Here is a 12,832-nt window from a genome sequence, read left to right as displayed (position 1 = left end):
TAAATACAGTGACTTTTAACCGTTTACTTGTTTGTAAAGAAATAATATGCGCCTCGTTTCTCTTTAAACTAACCGTTCCAATATATATATTTTTCCATCTGGTTTGAGAATACCATTCAGCTGACCGAGGATGAGGAAATTACGCATGGGATCCATGAAGATAACTACAATTACACTGAAATGTTTTCTCTTATTTTCGGTGGCCATTACTAAATGAAAACATTGTCAATGTCATACTTTAACATGTGTAGGCTAAGGCAAGTGCTTTACAACGTTATACACGTGAAGCCAGTCGCGCGCAATGAGCGAATAGAAGTAGGGAGTTGGCGGTGACTCGCGCACAATCAGTTGGCACGAATGCCAGTTGTAAACTCAAACTATTTCTGCAGGGATTCTTATACATATCCAGTTTAACGACCAGCTTTTTCTGGTTACTTTGTAAGAGTTCTCCAAATAGCACTTTGGGCATCATCGGTGCTGTTTTATGGCACTGTGCAATATCCATCTACCATCTGATCATAAACTTGATTTAGGGCTGTGGTGCGCGCGAGTTATGTGCTCATCAGCTGTGGAATTTACATGCGCAGCCAGTCGGTTCCTTTCCACCCAGCCTGATTACTCATTATCTATGGATCATTCATAAAGCGGATAACTTCAACGCCACTGACAGCCACGATTTGTACGGTATTCATTTAATGACCCCATAATGTATTTTCAACCCCACAACATTGTATGCATCAGCAACGAGAAGAGGGACTCGAGAGGGGACACGCATTTTAAATAGGAGTCCAAGTAAGACAGGTCACGTATCGACATGGTTTTGTCCTATTAACTAACAAGACGAAACCTCTAAGACATTGTAATTGTTTCTACTGGCAGAGGTGCGCAGAGCGCACATTGTGACACGACGCGCCGCATTCCCAAAATATAAATGCACCACTCATCATCGAATAGACTAGTGTAAATGAACCGGTGTAAATCGGGAGACTTAGTTTTATATATAATCGTCACGTTGTGTGTGATATCTTCGATGAAAGAGACGAGGTGGATAGCCTAATTCTCTCACTTCTGTCTCACCTGTAAAATCCAACATACTAGGCATTCGAACCTTACACACCCAAGCTGTTAAATTACACAAATAACCGACAGATAATCATACAATTATGAAAAAGGATGCGACGCTTACCTTCGATTAGAATGAGCTGAGAAAGTAGTTGATTTGTTCCGATAGAGAGACGAGCCAGATCGGTTCCTTCAGACTCGCGTCTCGCCGCGCTCCGCTCCGGCCGTGGGGAAGACACGCCTCCTGTTGGTCGAAAAAACACACTGCTTAAAGCAACAGGGGACCTGCACACCGACCGGTGGATGGACCCGACCCAGCGCCGGGTGGATCTCCAAGTCGAGGTGAGGTGGGGATACCTGTAGCATGGGGGACAAGGGCTGGGTCAGGGTGGACTTTACGCATGTCTTATAATCACTTTAATGGCGAATTAATCAATTAATGGATGATTTCATCCATACCAGTGCATTCAACTTCTATGCAAAACGGTGTGTGATGGCGCTGAATTTATTTTAGCTTTAATTAATCAAATGGAAAAACAATACAAGGATGGTGCGGTACAAAATGTTAAAGTCTCCGGGAGTGTCATATAGGAACGGTGTCATGGGAGTGCCATATAGGAACGGTGTCATGGGAGTGCCATATAGGAACGGTGTCATGGGAGTGCCATATAGGAACGGTGTCATGGGAGTGCCATATAGGAACGGTGTCATGGGAGTGCCATATAGGAACGGTGGTGTCATGGGAGTGCCGGTGTCATGGGAGTGAACGGTGGTGTGCCATATGGGTCAGTGCCATATAGGAACGGTGTCATGGGAGTGTCATATAGGAACGGTGTCATGGGAGTGCCATATAGGAACGGTGTCATGGGAGTGCCATATAGGAACGGTGTCATGGGAGTGCCATATAGGAACGGTGTCATGGGAGTGCCATATAGGAACGGTGTCATGGGAGTGCCATATAGGAACGGTGTCATGGGAGTGCCATATAGGAACGGTGTCATGGGAGTGCCATATAGGAACGGTGTCATGGGAGTGCCATATAGGAACGGTGTCATGGGAGTGCCATATAGGAACGGTGTCATGGGAGTGCCATATAGGAACGGTGTCATGGGAGTGACACAGAAAGTTACGTGGATGAAACGATAATTACCTGGTGGAATATTGTAAAAACTATAATAATAAGTGTTTAATATCAGGACATTTAGGTCAGTATAAGTTCAACAAGTTGGGATGGAATCAAGCTCATTGCCTGTTTGCATCAACTATATGACGCTGTTTATGCTTGCTGTGTAAACAGTGCCTCAGTTTCATATTCTGGTAGATCGGAGAGAGAGAGAGAGTAAATGAGGGTTGCAACAACCCTCGGGCTATCAGGCGGAAATGACTGCTATTTCTCCCTCTGTCAGTGAAGTATAAAGCGTACAATTTACCACGGCGACGGAGCGCATCCCTGCCCCAACGCTGACACTGCGCAGGGGCGCACAGGGCGAGAGCTGCGGCGGGATGGGAAAAGCGTGATCTGAGGCCACTGAGTGGTGCCGAAATGAAAGGAATCTTTGATTCCCCACCCCCCAGCGCGCAGCATGAAACGTTGGATTGTGGGGGACTAAAATAAATAGTCAATGACAGCCCTGTGATCTGGGAACAAACCCCACCACTCTCACCCATGGGGAGCTGCAGAGGCCCTAACCCTCCGGGTGTGTGTGTGTGTGTGTGTGTGTGTGTGTGTGTGTGTGTGTGTGTGTGTGTGTGTGTGTGTGTGTGTGTGTGTGTGTGTGTGTGTGTGTGTGTGTGTGTGTGTGTGTGTGTGTGTGTGTGTGTGTGTGTGCGCGCGCAGTGGTGTAAAGTACTTAACTAAAAATACTAGTACTAATTCATTCGTTTTTTGTTGAATCTGTGCTTTATTGATGTTTTTGGCTACTTTTCCTTTTACTTCACTACATTCCTAAAGAAACAAAAAAAATATCACGGACTCCCAAAATTATTCATGTAGTTATTATTAATATACAGTACTGTGCAAAAGTGTTTGGCAGGTGTGAAAAAATGCTGTAAAGTAAGATGGCTTTCAAAAATAGACATGTTAATTTTTTGTATTTATCAATTAACAAAATGCAAAGTGAGTGAACAGAATAAAAATCTACATCAAATCCATATTTGGTGTGACGACCCTTTGCCTTCAAAAGAGCATCAATTATCCCAGGTACACAGTTTGAAGGAACTCGGCAGGTAGGGTGGCCCAAACATCTTGGAGAATTAACCACAGTTCTTCTGTGGATTTAGGCAGCCTCAGGTGCTTCTCTCTCTTCATGTAATCCCAGACAGACATGATGATGTTGAGATCAGGGCTCTGTAGGGGCCATACCATCACTTCCAGGACTCCTTGTTCTTCTTTACACTGAAGATAGTTCTTAATGACTTTCGCTGTATGTTTGGGGTCGCTGTCACGCTGCAGAATAAATGTGTGGCCAATCAGATGCCTCCCTGATGGAATTTCATGATGGATAAGTATCTGCCTGTACTTCTCAGCATTGAGGAGACCTTAAATTCTGACCAAATCCCCAACTCCAGTTGCAGAAATGCAGCCCCAAACATGCAAGGAACCTCCACCATGCTTCACTGTTGAACCTCCACCATGCTTCACTGTTGAACCTCCACCATGCTTCACTGTTGAACCTCCATCATGCTTCACTGTTGAACCTCCCCCATGCTTCACTGTTGCCTGTAGACACTCATTTGTGTACCGCTCTTCAGCCCTTCGGTGAACAAACTGCCTTCTGCTACAGCTAAATATTTCAAATTGTGACTCATCAATCCAGAGTACCTGCAGCCATATTTCTGTACCCCAGTTCCTGTGTTTTCATGCATAGTTGAGTCGCTTGGCCTTGTTCCCACGTCAGAGGTATGGCTTTTTGGCCGCAAGTCTTCCATGAAGGCTACTTCTAACCAGACTTCTCCGGACAGTAGATGGGTGCACCAGGGTCCCACTGTTTTCTGCCAATTCTGAGCTGATGGCACTGGTGGACATCTACTGATTGCGAAGGGAAGTAAGCATGATGTGTCTTTCATCTGCTGCAGTATGTTTCCTTGGCCTACCACTGTGTTTACGGTCCTCAACGTTGCCTGTTTCTTTGTGCTTCTTCAAAAGAGCTTGGACATCTGGAAACCCCTGTCTGCCTTGACATGTCTGTCTGGGAGAGACCTTGCTGATGCAGTATAACAACCCTGTGTCTTGTTGCTGTGCTCAGTCTAGCCATGGTGTATGACTTTTGACAATAAACTGTCTTCAGCAACCTCACCTTGTTAGCGGAGTTTGGTTGTTCCTCACCCAGTTTTATTCCTCCTACACAGCTGTTTCTGTTTCAGTTAATGATTGTGTTGCAACCTATACATTTAATTGATGATCATTAGACCCTGTTTGGTATAATTGTTTAATCATACACCTGACTATATGCCCACAAAATCCCTAACTTTGTGCAAGTGTACCTAAAAGAATTGATGCTGTTTTGAAGGCAAAGGGTCATCACACCAAATATGGATTTGATGTCGATTTTTCTTACGTTAACTCACTTTGCATTTAGTTAATTGATAAATATAACCTATTAACATGTTTATTTTTGAAAGCATCTTACTTTACGGCATTATATCATTCCTGAACTAAAACTTTTGCAAAGTACTGTATCTTTTTTGAACCTTTATTTACCAGCGCAAGTCAGTTAAGAACAAATTCATATTTACAATAACGGCCTACTCGTGTCATTTTCCATTAAGGTATCTTTACTTTTACTCAAGTATGACAGTAGGGTACTTTTGCAACCACTATGCGTGTATCATGTGTGTATCATGTGATGTGGTGTGTGTGTGTGTGTGCGTGTCAGACCAGTGGCTCTTTGCCTCACTCCTCTCTCCTTAATTACGGCCAGTCTTCCATGCTCTCTTTAATTCTCTCTTTCTTTCTTTCTCTCTCTCGGAGGACCTGAGCCCTAGGACCGTGCCCCAGGACTACCTGACATGATGACTCCTTGCTGTCCCCAGTCCACCTGGCCATGCTGCTGCTCCAGTTTCAACTGTTCTGCCTTGTTATTATTCGACCATGCTGGTCATTTATGAACATTTGAACATCTTGGCCATGTTCTGTTATAATCTCCACCCGGCACAGCCAGAAGAGGACTGGCCACCCCACATAGCCTGGTTCCTCTCTAGGTTTCTTCCTAGGTTTTGGCCTTTCTAGGGAGTTTTTCCTAGCCACCGTGCTTCTACACCTGCATTGCTTGCTGTTTGGGGTTTTAGGCTGGGTTTCTGTACAGCACTTTGAGATATCAGCTGATGTACGAAGGGCTATATAAATAAATTTGATTTGATTTGATTCCAAGTCGAGAGGAAATTCATTATTCACATAATCTGCCCGAGGAAATAGTATACAACTTAACACACAACCAGCAAAATACACACAACACTACACTACACACAACACACCCCTCCCTAAATGCAACAAAAACATTTTCAAAGCATGCATACAGAAAACTCAATATGAACTGCATACAATCCTGTCCTGACTCACAACCTGTGCAACAGATGAAGGGGAGAATATGGAGGAATAGGGAGGAGATAAGAGAAAATAAAACAGTTACGAAATAGAACATGAAATGCACCTGTCATTTTTGTCATTAGAATAACAAAGCAGTGGGACGTAAGAGACATCTACTGTGCATTCGGAAAGTATTCAGACCGCTTGACTTTTTACACATTTTGTAACATTACAGCCTTGTTTTTTCCTCATCAATCTACACACAATAAACCATAATGACGAAGTCAAAGCAGTTTTTTTTAACACATTTTTGCTAATTTAAGAATATAGAAAGAGAAATATATTATTTACATAAGTATTCAGACCCTTTGCTATGAGACTCGAAATTGAGCTCAGGTGCATGCTGTTTCCATTGCTCATCCTTGAGATGTTTATACAACTTGATTGGAGTCCACCTGTGGTAAATTCAATTGATTGGACATGATTTGGAAAGGCACACACCTGTCTATATAAGATCCCACAATTGCCAGTTCATGTCAGAACAAAAACCAAGCCATGAGGTTGAAGGAATATTCCATAGAGCTCTGAGACAGGATTGTGTTGAGGCATAGATCTGGGGAAGGGTAGCAAAACATTTCTGCAGCATTGAAGGTCCCCAAGAACACAGTGGCCTCTATCATTCTTAAATGGAAGAAGTTTGGAACCAACAAGACTCTTCCTAGAGCTAGGTACCAGGCCAAACTGAGCAATCAGGGGAAAAGGGCCTTGGTCAGGGAGTTGACCAAGAACCTGATGGTCATTCTGACAGAGCTCTGACAGTTCCTCTATTGGAGATGGGAGAACCTTCCAGAAGGACAACCATCTCTGCAGCGCTCCACCAATCAGGCCTTATGTTAGAGTGGCCAGGCGGAAGCCACTCCTCAGTAAAAGGTACATGAAAGCCCGCTTGTAGTTTGCCAAAAGGCACCTAAAGACTTTCAGACCATAAGAAACAAGATTCTCTGGTCTGATGAAACCAAGATTGAACTCTTGGCCTGAATGCCAAGCATCACATCTGGAGGAAATCTGGCACCATCTCTACGGTGAAGCATGGTGGTGGCAGCATCATGCTGTGAGGATGTTTTTCAGCACACACAGCCAAGACAACGCAGGAGTGGCTTCGGGACAAGTCTCTGAATGTCTTTAAGTGGCCCAGCCAGAGCCCAGACTTGAACATCTCTGGAAAGACCTGATAATAGCTGTGCAGCGATGCTCCCCATCCAACCTGACAGAGCTTGAGAGGAACCACAGAGAAGATTGGAAGAAACTCCCCAAATCAGGTGTGCCACGCTTGTAGTTTCTGTAATCACTGCCAAAGTTGCTTCAACAAAGTACTGAGTAAAGGGTCTGAAAATGTATGATATTTCATTTTTTTGTATGTATTTTATCCCTTTTTCTCCCCTTTTTCTCCCCAATTTCGTGGTATCCAATTGTTTTAGTAGCTACTATCTTGTCTCATCACTACAACTCCCGTACGGGCTCGGGAGAGACAAAGGTTGAAAGTCATGCGTCCGATACACAACCCAACCAAGCTGCACTGCTTCTTAACACAGCGAGCATCCAACCCGGAAGCCAGCCGCACCAATGTGTCGGAGGAAAACACAGTGCACCTGGCAACCTTGGCTAGTGCGCACTGTGCCCGGCCCGCCACAGGAGTCGCTGGTGCGCGATGAAACAAGGACATCCCTACCGGCCACGCCCTCCCTAACCCGGACGACGCTAGGCCAATTGTGCGTCGCCCCTCCACTGTCAATACCTCCTCCTTATTTCCATGGAAACACCTAGTCACCTGCTGGTACTGATAAATGGAGAAGAACACATTTTGATAGAGGAATTGGCAGAATTGGAAAATCTGGTTGGGTTTTTATCCATTCTTCATCAATTCTAAACAAAATGCTGATTTGAAACACATGCACTGAATAATCATATCCAAATACACTATAATTGGCAAAATAATCAGCTTAATATGTCACAGTCAGTCGCTTTCCACTGATTATTGAGAGTGCTGATCAATAGATGTGACTCATCTCAATGGTCACCTGGAGAATATACAACTCCTATTAGCACAAGCCCAATACACTCAATTTGATGATGTGTTTCATGATAAATTAGCAAATTAGTGCTGTTCTCAGCCTCTCTATATTACTGTCTCTCCCCCTCCTCTCTCTCTGATGGTCACGCACACACAAACCTACACATCAAAATAGCCTGTCACTTAGCACGCACGCACACACACACACACACACACACACACACACACACACACACACACACACACACACACACACACACACACACACACACACACACACACACACACACACACACACACACACACACACACACACACCACAGCAGCAGGTCATGGTGAAGTTTTAATGGCTTCTAATTGCGTTTTGCTGTTTCAGATCCATTTAGTTGTGTGTTATTTTCCAGCACCTCTCTACTGTCAGAACACAGCACCGTCACGGAAGCAGACAGAGCAGAGGAAAGGTAAATAAAGAGGGTAGGAGGGGATTGCTGAAGACTTTACTTGAGTTACTTGCATTCTTGTGTTGCGTAAGGTATGTCATTCTCATAGAGAAAGTTATCCTTGCTAAAAAAGAAGAAGACAGAAGAAGAATACAGTATACCAGACAAACACAACAATAACCCCACCACCTTGTGTCCTTAGAGTCAACCCTACGTCTCCTTCTCCTGTGACTGTCTTGGGACAACAGTAAATACCTTGTGAAACACTGCACGTCTCCGCTTCAGGCCACATTGAAGCGCATCCCTACTCACACCCTTACACAGTGGTTGTTATAGCGCTACACAGTCCTACAGTGTGTTTTTTACAGTGCTGCTACAGAGAAGAATGCTCAGTGACCATACACACAAGTATAATTACAGTTCATCAGCTACATAAGATCAAACACTGCCTGTCTTATTTTACTCTACAAACTCGAAGAGGATGATAGCGATTTCATTCTAAGTAATCTGCAAGAGAGAATTGGATGATGACTAGGGGGTTGAGGGGTGAACAAATTAATGTTATTCAAGTAGTGTAGTGGGATACCTCCGGGGGTTAGAGAGTAGTCAGTAGACTATCACTAAAGCCCTTTAGTGTAGTGTGATTGTCACGAGTCCGACCGAGGGTGGCTTCCCTTCCCAGGCAGGTGGCACTCTGCGGTCGTGGTCACCGGCCTATTAGCTACCACTGATTGTCTTTCCTCCCCCCCCTTGTATGTTTATTGGTAGCACCTGTTTATGTATGATTAGTTTGTCTTTATTAGACAGCCGGCCCGCCTGGTTGTTGTGCGGGATTATTTCAGTGTAACCTTCAGCTCTGTTGTAGAGGTACGTGTTAGTGCCTGGTCGTGATTTTTCCGTTGTACATTTTCATTCCCTGTGTTTGGGGCCGTTACTATTGTGAGCACCCTGTGGTGCGTTGGTGCTATTAAAGAGGCACAGCATTGCACTCTCTGTCTCCTGCGTTTGACTCCACACCCACGACACCCGGAGCATTACAGAATCCCGCACCTATCAAATTGAATGGAGTCAGCAGGAGCAGCAGCCAACCCTCTCCCATCGATGGAGGAACGGGTTCTCCACCACACCACCGTCCTCGGATCGGATCCCCGATGGATCAGGTGATGGAGAGAATGGACCGATGGGAGAGGAGTGGTGCGTTGGTGCTATTAAGACGCACCGGCACCCCCGGCTCCGGACTCCCCATTTCCCGACTCCAGCACCCTCCGTCTGACGCTACCGAGGGCTTATGATGGAGCGGCGGCGGGTTGCCAGGGTTTTCTGCTTCAGCTGGAGCTATACCTGGCCACCGTCAGACCCACTCCCTCAGGAGCGGAGAGGGTGAGTGTCCTCATCTCCTGCCTCACGGGTCGTGCTCTGGAGTGGGCGAAAGCAGTCTGGAATGGCCCAAACTCAGCGCGGGAGCACTACCCAGAGTTTTCCTGCCGCTTCCGTGCCGTGTTTGATCACCCTCTAGACGGCCGAGCGGTGGGAGAACGACTATTTCATCTCAGGCAGGAGAGGAGGAGCGCCCAGGATTACGCGCTGGAGTTCTGGACCTTGGCAGCCGGATCTGGGTGGAACGACAGGGCCCTTATGGACCACTACAGGTGTAGTCTCAGAGAGGACGTCCGCCGAGAGTTAGCGTGTCGGGACACCACTCTGTCACTGGATCAGCTGATTGACATGTCCATTCGACTGGACAATCTGCTGGCTGCCTGCGGGCGTTCAGAGAGGGTCCTGTGCGTTCCACCACCCAGCCCCTCCGCTCCCATTCCGATGGAGTTGGGAGGGGCTGCGCCGAGGGGTAACAGAGGAGGAGGCCTTCCCTGCACCAACTGTGGTCGGAGAGGACACACGTCTGATCGGTGCTGGGGGGGTCCGTCTGGGAGTAGAGATGGCAGGCGGAACGCTTCTCGGTCACCCCAGGTGAGTCAGCATCAAACTCACCCAGAACCCCATGTTGGCCACATGTTTGTCTTAACCTTTTTTCTTCACTTTTTTCCCTCTTCCCAGCATAGGGTGCGAGTCGATTCAGGCGCAGCTAGGAACTTTATGGATCGCGGACTCGCCCTTAAGTTAGGGGTTCCGCTGGTGCCGATAGATTCTCCTTTCCCCGTGCACTCCCTAGATAGCCGGCCATTAGGGTCAGGGATGGTCAGGGAGACCACGGTCCCACTGGACATGGTGACGCAAGGGAATCATAGGGAGCGTATCAGTTTTTTTATTATTGATTCGCCTGCATTTCCAGTGGTGCTGGGGACTCCCTGGCTGGCCCGGCACAATCCTAAAATTTCGTGGAGACAGGGGGTTCTCCAGGGGTGGTCAGAGGAGTGTTCTGGAAGGTGTTTGGGAGTTTCCATCGGTGCCACGTCGGTGGAGAGTCCAGACAGGGTTCCACGGTGTGCATTCCCCCACGAGTATGCCGATTTGGCAATCGCTTTCAGTAAAGTGAAAGCGACTAAATGACCACCTTATCGACCGGGAAGGGATTGTTCGATAGATCTCCAGGTAGACGCTGCGCTTCCCAAGAGTCACGTGTACCCACTGTCCCAGGAGGAGACGTTGGCAATGGAGACATATGTCACGGAGTCGCTGGGACAGGGGTACATTCGGCCCTCCATTTCACCCGTCTCCTCGCGTTTCTTTTTTTGTGAGGAAAAAGGAGGGAGGTTTGCGTCCGTGTATTGATTATAGAGGTGTAAACGCCATCACAGTGGGGTATAGTTACCCTCTACCTCTCATCGCTACGGCGGTGGAATCATTCCACGGAGAGCAGTTCTTCACAAAACTGGATCTCAGGATCGCATATAGTCTGGTGCGTATTCGGAAGGGAGACGAGTGGAAAACCGCATTTAGTACCACATCAGGCCACTATGAGTACCTCGTCATGCCGTATGGGTTAAAGAATGCTCCAGCCGTTTTTCAATCCTTTGTAGACGAGATTCTCAGGGACCTGTGCGGGCAGGGAGTGGTTGTTTATATCGATGACATTCTGATCTACTCGGCCACTCACACCGCGCATGTGTCTCTGGTGCGCAAGGTGCTTGGTAGACTGCTGGAGCATGACCTATACGTCAAGGCTAAGAAATGCGTGTTCTCTAAACGAGCCGTCTCTTTTCTGGGATATCGCATTTACACCTCGGGGGTAGTGATTGAGGGCGACCGTATTAGGGCCGTGCGTAATTGGCCGACTCCGACCACGGTAAAAGAGGTGCAGCGGTTTTTGGGTTTTGCCAACTACCGGAGGTTTATCCGGGGTTTTGGCCAGATAGCGGCTCCCATAACCTCACTGCTGAAGGGGGGCCCGGTGCGGTTGCAGTGGTCAGCAGAGGCGGACGGAGCATTCAACAAGTTGAAGGCGCTGTTCACTGATGAGCCCGTGTTGGCGCATCCGGACCCCTCTCTAGCATTCATAGTGGAGGTGGACGCGTCCGAGGCTGGGGTGGGTGCCGTGCGATCACAGTGCTCGGGTACGCCACCAAAACTCCGCCCCTGCGCTTTCTTCTCAAGGAAGCTCAGCCCAGCGGAGCGTAACTATGATGTGAGGGACCGGGAGTTGCTAGCGGTGGTTAGAGCTCTGAAGGTGTGGAGACACTGGCTTGAGGGGGCTAAGCACCCCTTTCTCATCTGGACCGACCACCAGAACCTGGAGTATATTCGGGCAGCTAGGAGACTTAACCCATGTCAGGCAAGGTGGGCCATATTCTTCACCCGGTTCCGGTATACTTTGTCTTATAGACCGGGCTCCCAGAACGTAAAGGCTGACGCACTGTCCCGCCTTTACAACACAGAGGATGGGTCCACCGAACCTACTCCTATCCTTCCCGCCTCAAAGCTGGTAGCACCAGTAGTATGGGAAGTGGACTCGTTACGGGCTGAACCCGCGCCTCCTCAGTGTCCAGCGGGGCGAAGGTATGTGCCGCTTGGTGTTCGGGACAAACTGATTCAGTGGGCTCACGTCCTACCCTCCTCGGGTCACCCTGGGGTGACGAGGACAGTGGGGAGCCTTCAGGGGAGGTATTGGTGGCCTACTTGGGCTAAGGACGTTAAGGGTTATGTCTCCTCCTGTTCAGTGTGCGCTTTGAGTAAGGCTCCTAGGCACCTTCCTAGAGGGAGGTTACAACCCCTCCCCGTTCCACAGCGGCCATGGTCACATCTGTCCATAGATTTCCTGACCGATCTTCCGCCGTCTCAGGGGAACACCACGGTTCTAGTGATTGTGGATCGGTTCTCTAAGTCCTGCCGTCTCCTCCCGTTGCCCGGTATCCCTACAGCCCTACAGACTGCGGAGGCGTTATTCACCCATGTCTTTCGGCACTAAGGGGTGCCGGAGGACATCGTTTCTGATCGGGGCCCCCAATTCACGTCTCGGGTATGGAGAGCGTTCATGGAATGCTTGGGGGTCTGTCAGCCTGACCTCCAGTTATCACCCCGAGAGTAATGGGCAGGTGGAGAGAGTGAACCAGGAGGTGGGTAGGTTTCTGCGGTCGTATTGCCAGGATCGGCCAGGGAAGTGGGCACGATACATTCCCTGGGCTGAAATGGCTCAGAACTCACTACGGCACTCCTCTACTAACGTGTCCCCTTTTCAGTGTGTGTTGGGGTACCAGCCGGTCCTGGCACCATGGCATCCGAGCCAGACCGAGGCTCCTGCGGTGGAGGAACTGGTACAGCGCTTCAAGGAGACCTGGA

The 12,832-nt window shown here is 48.0% G+C and overlaps 1 protein-coding gene across 2 annotated transcripts in view; it reads right to left on the bottom strand.

Annotated features, from left to right (window-relative positions):
- LOC118367642 (glutamate receptor ionotropic, kainate 2) overlaps positions 1 to 1,788 on the bottom strand; it is a 273,598-nt gene extending 271,810 nt beyond the window's left edge. For both annotated transcript variants that reach the window (XM_052494598.1, XM_052494599.1), the window contains exon 1: positions 1,187 to 1,788. The gene's annotated coding sequence lies outside the window, so the exon portion shown is untranslated. The remainder of the gene's footprint in view (positions 1 to 1,186) is intronic.
- Positions 1,789 to 12,832: the final 11,044 nt, after the last annotated feature.

This window comes from Oncorhynchus keta, chromosome 34 (genome assembly GCF_023373465.1).
Source record: "Oncorhynchus keta strain PuntledgeMale-10-30-2019 chromosome 34, Oket_V2, whole genome shotgun sequence".
Classification (NCBI taxonomy): domain Eukaryota; kingdom Metazoa; phylum Chordata; class Actinopteri; order Salmoniformes; family Salmonidae; genus Oncorhynchus; species Oncorhynchus keta.
The sequence above is the reverse complement of the archived record's forward strand: the minus strand, read 5'-3'. Positions and strand labels throughout refer to the sequence as shown.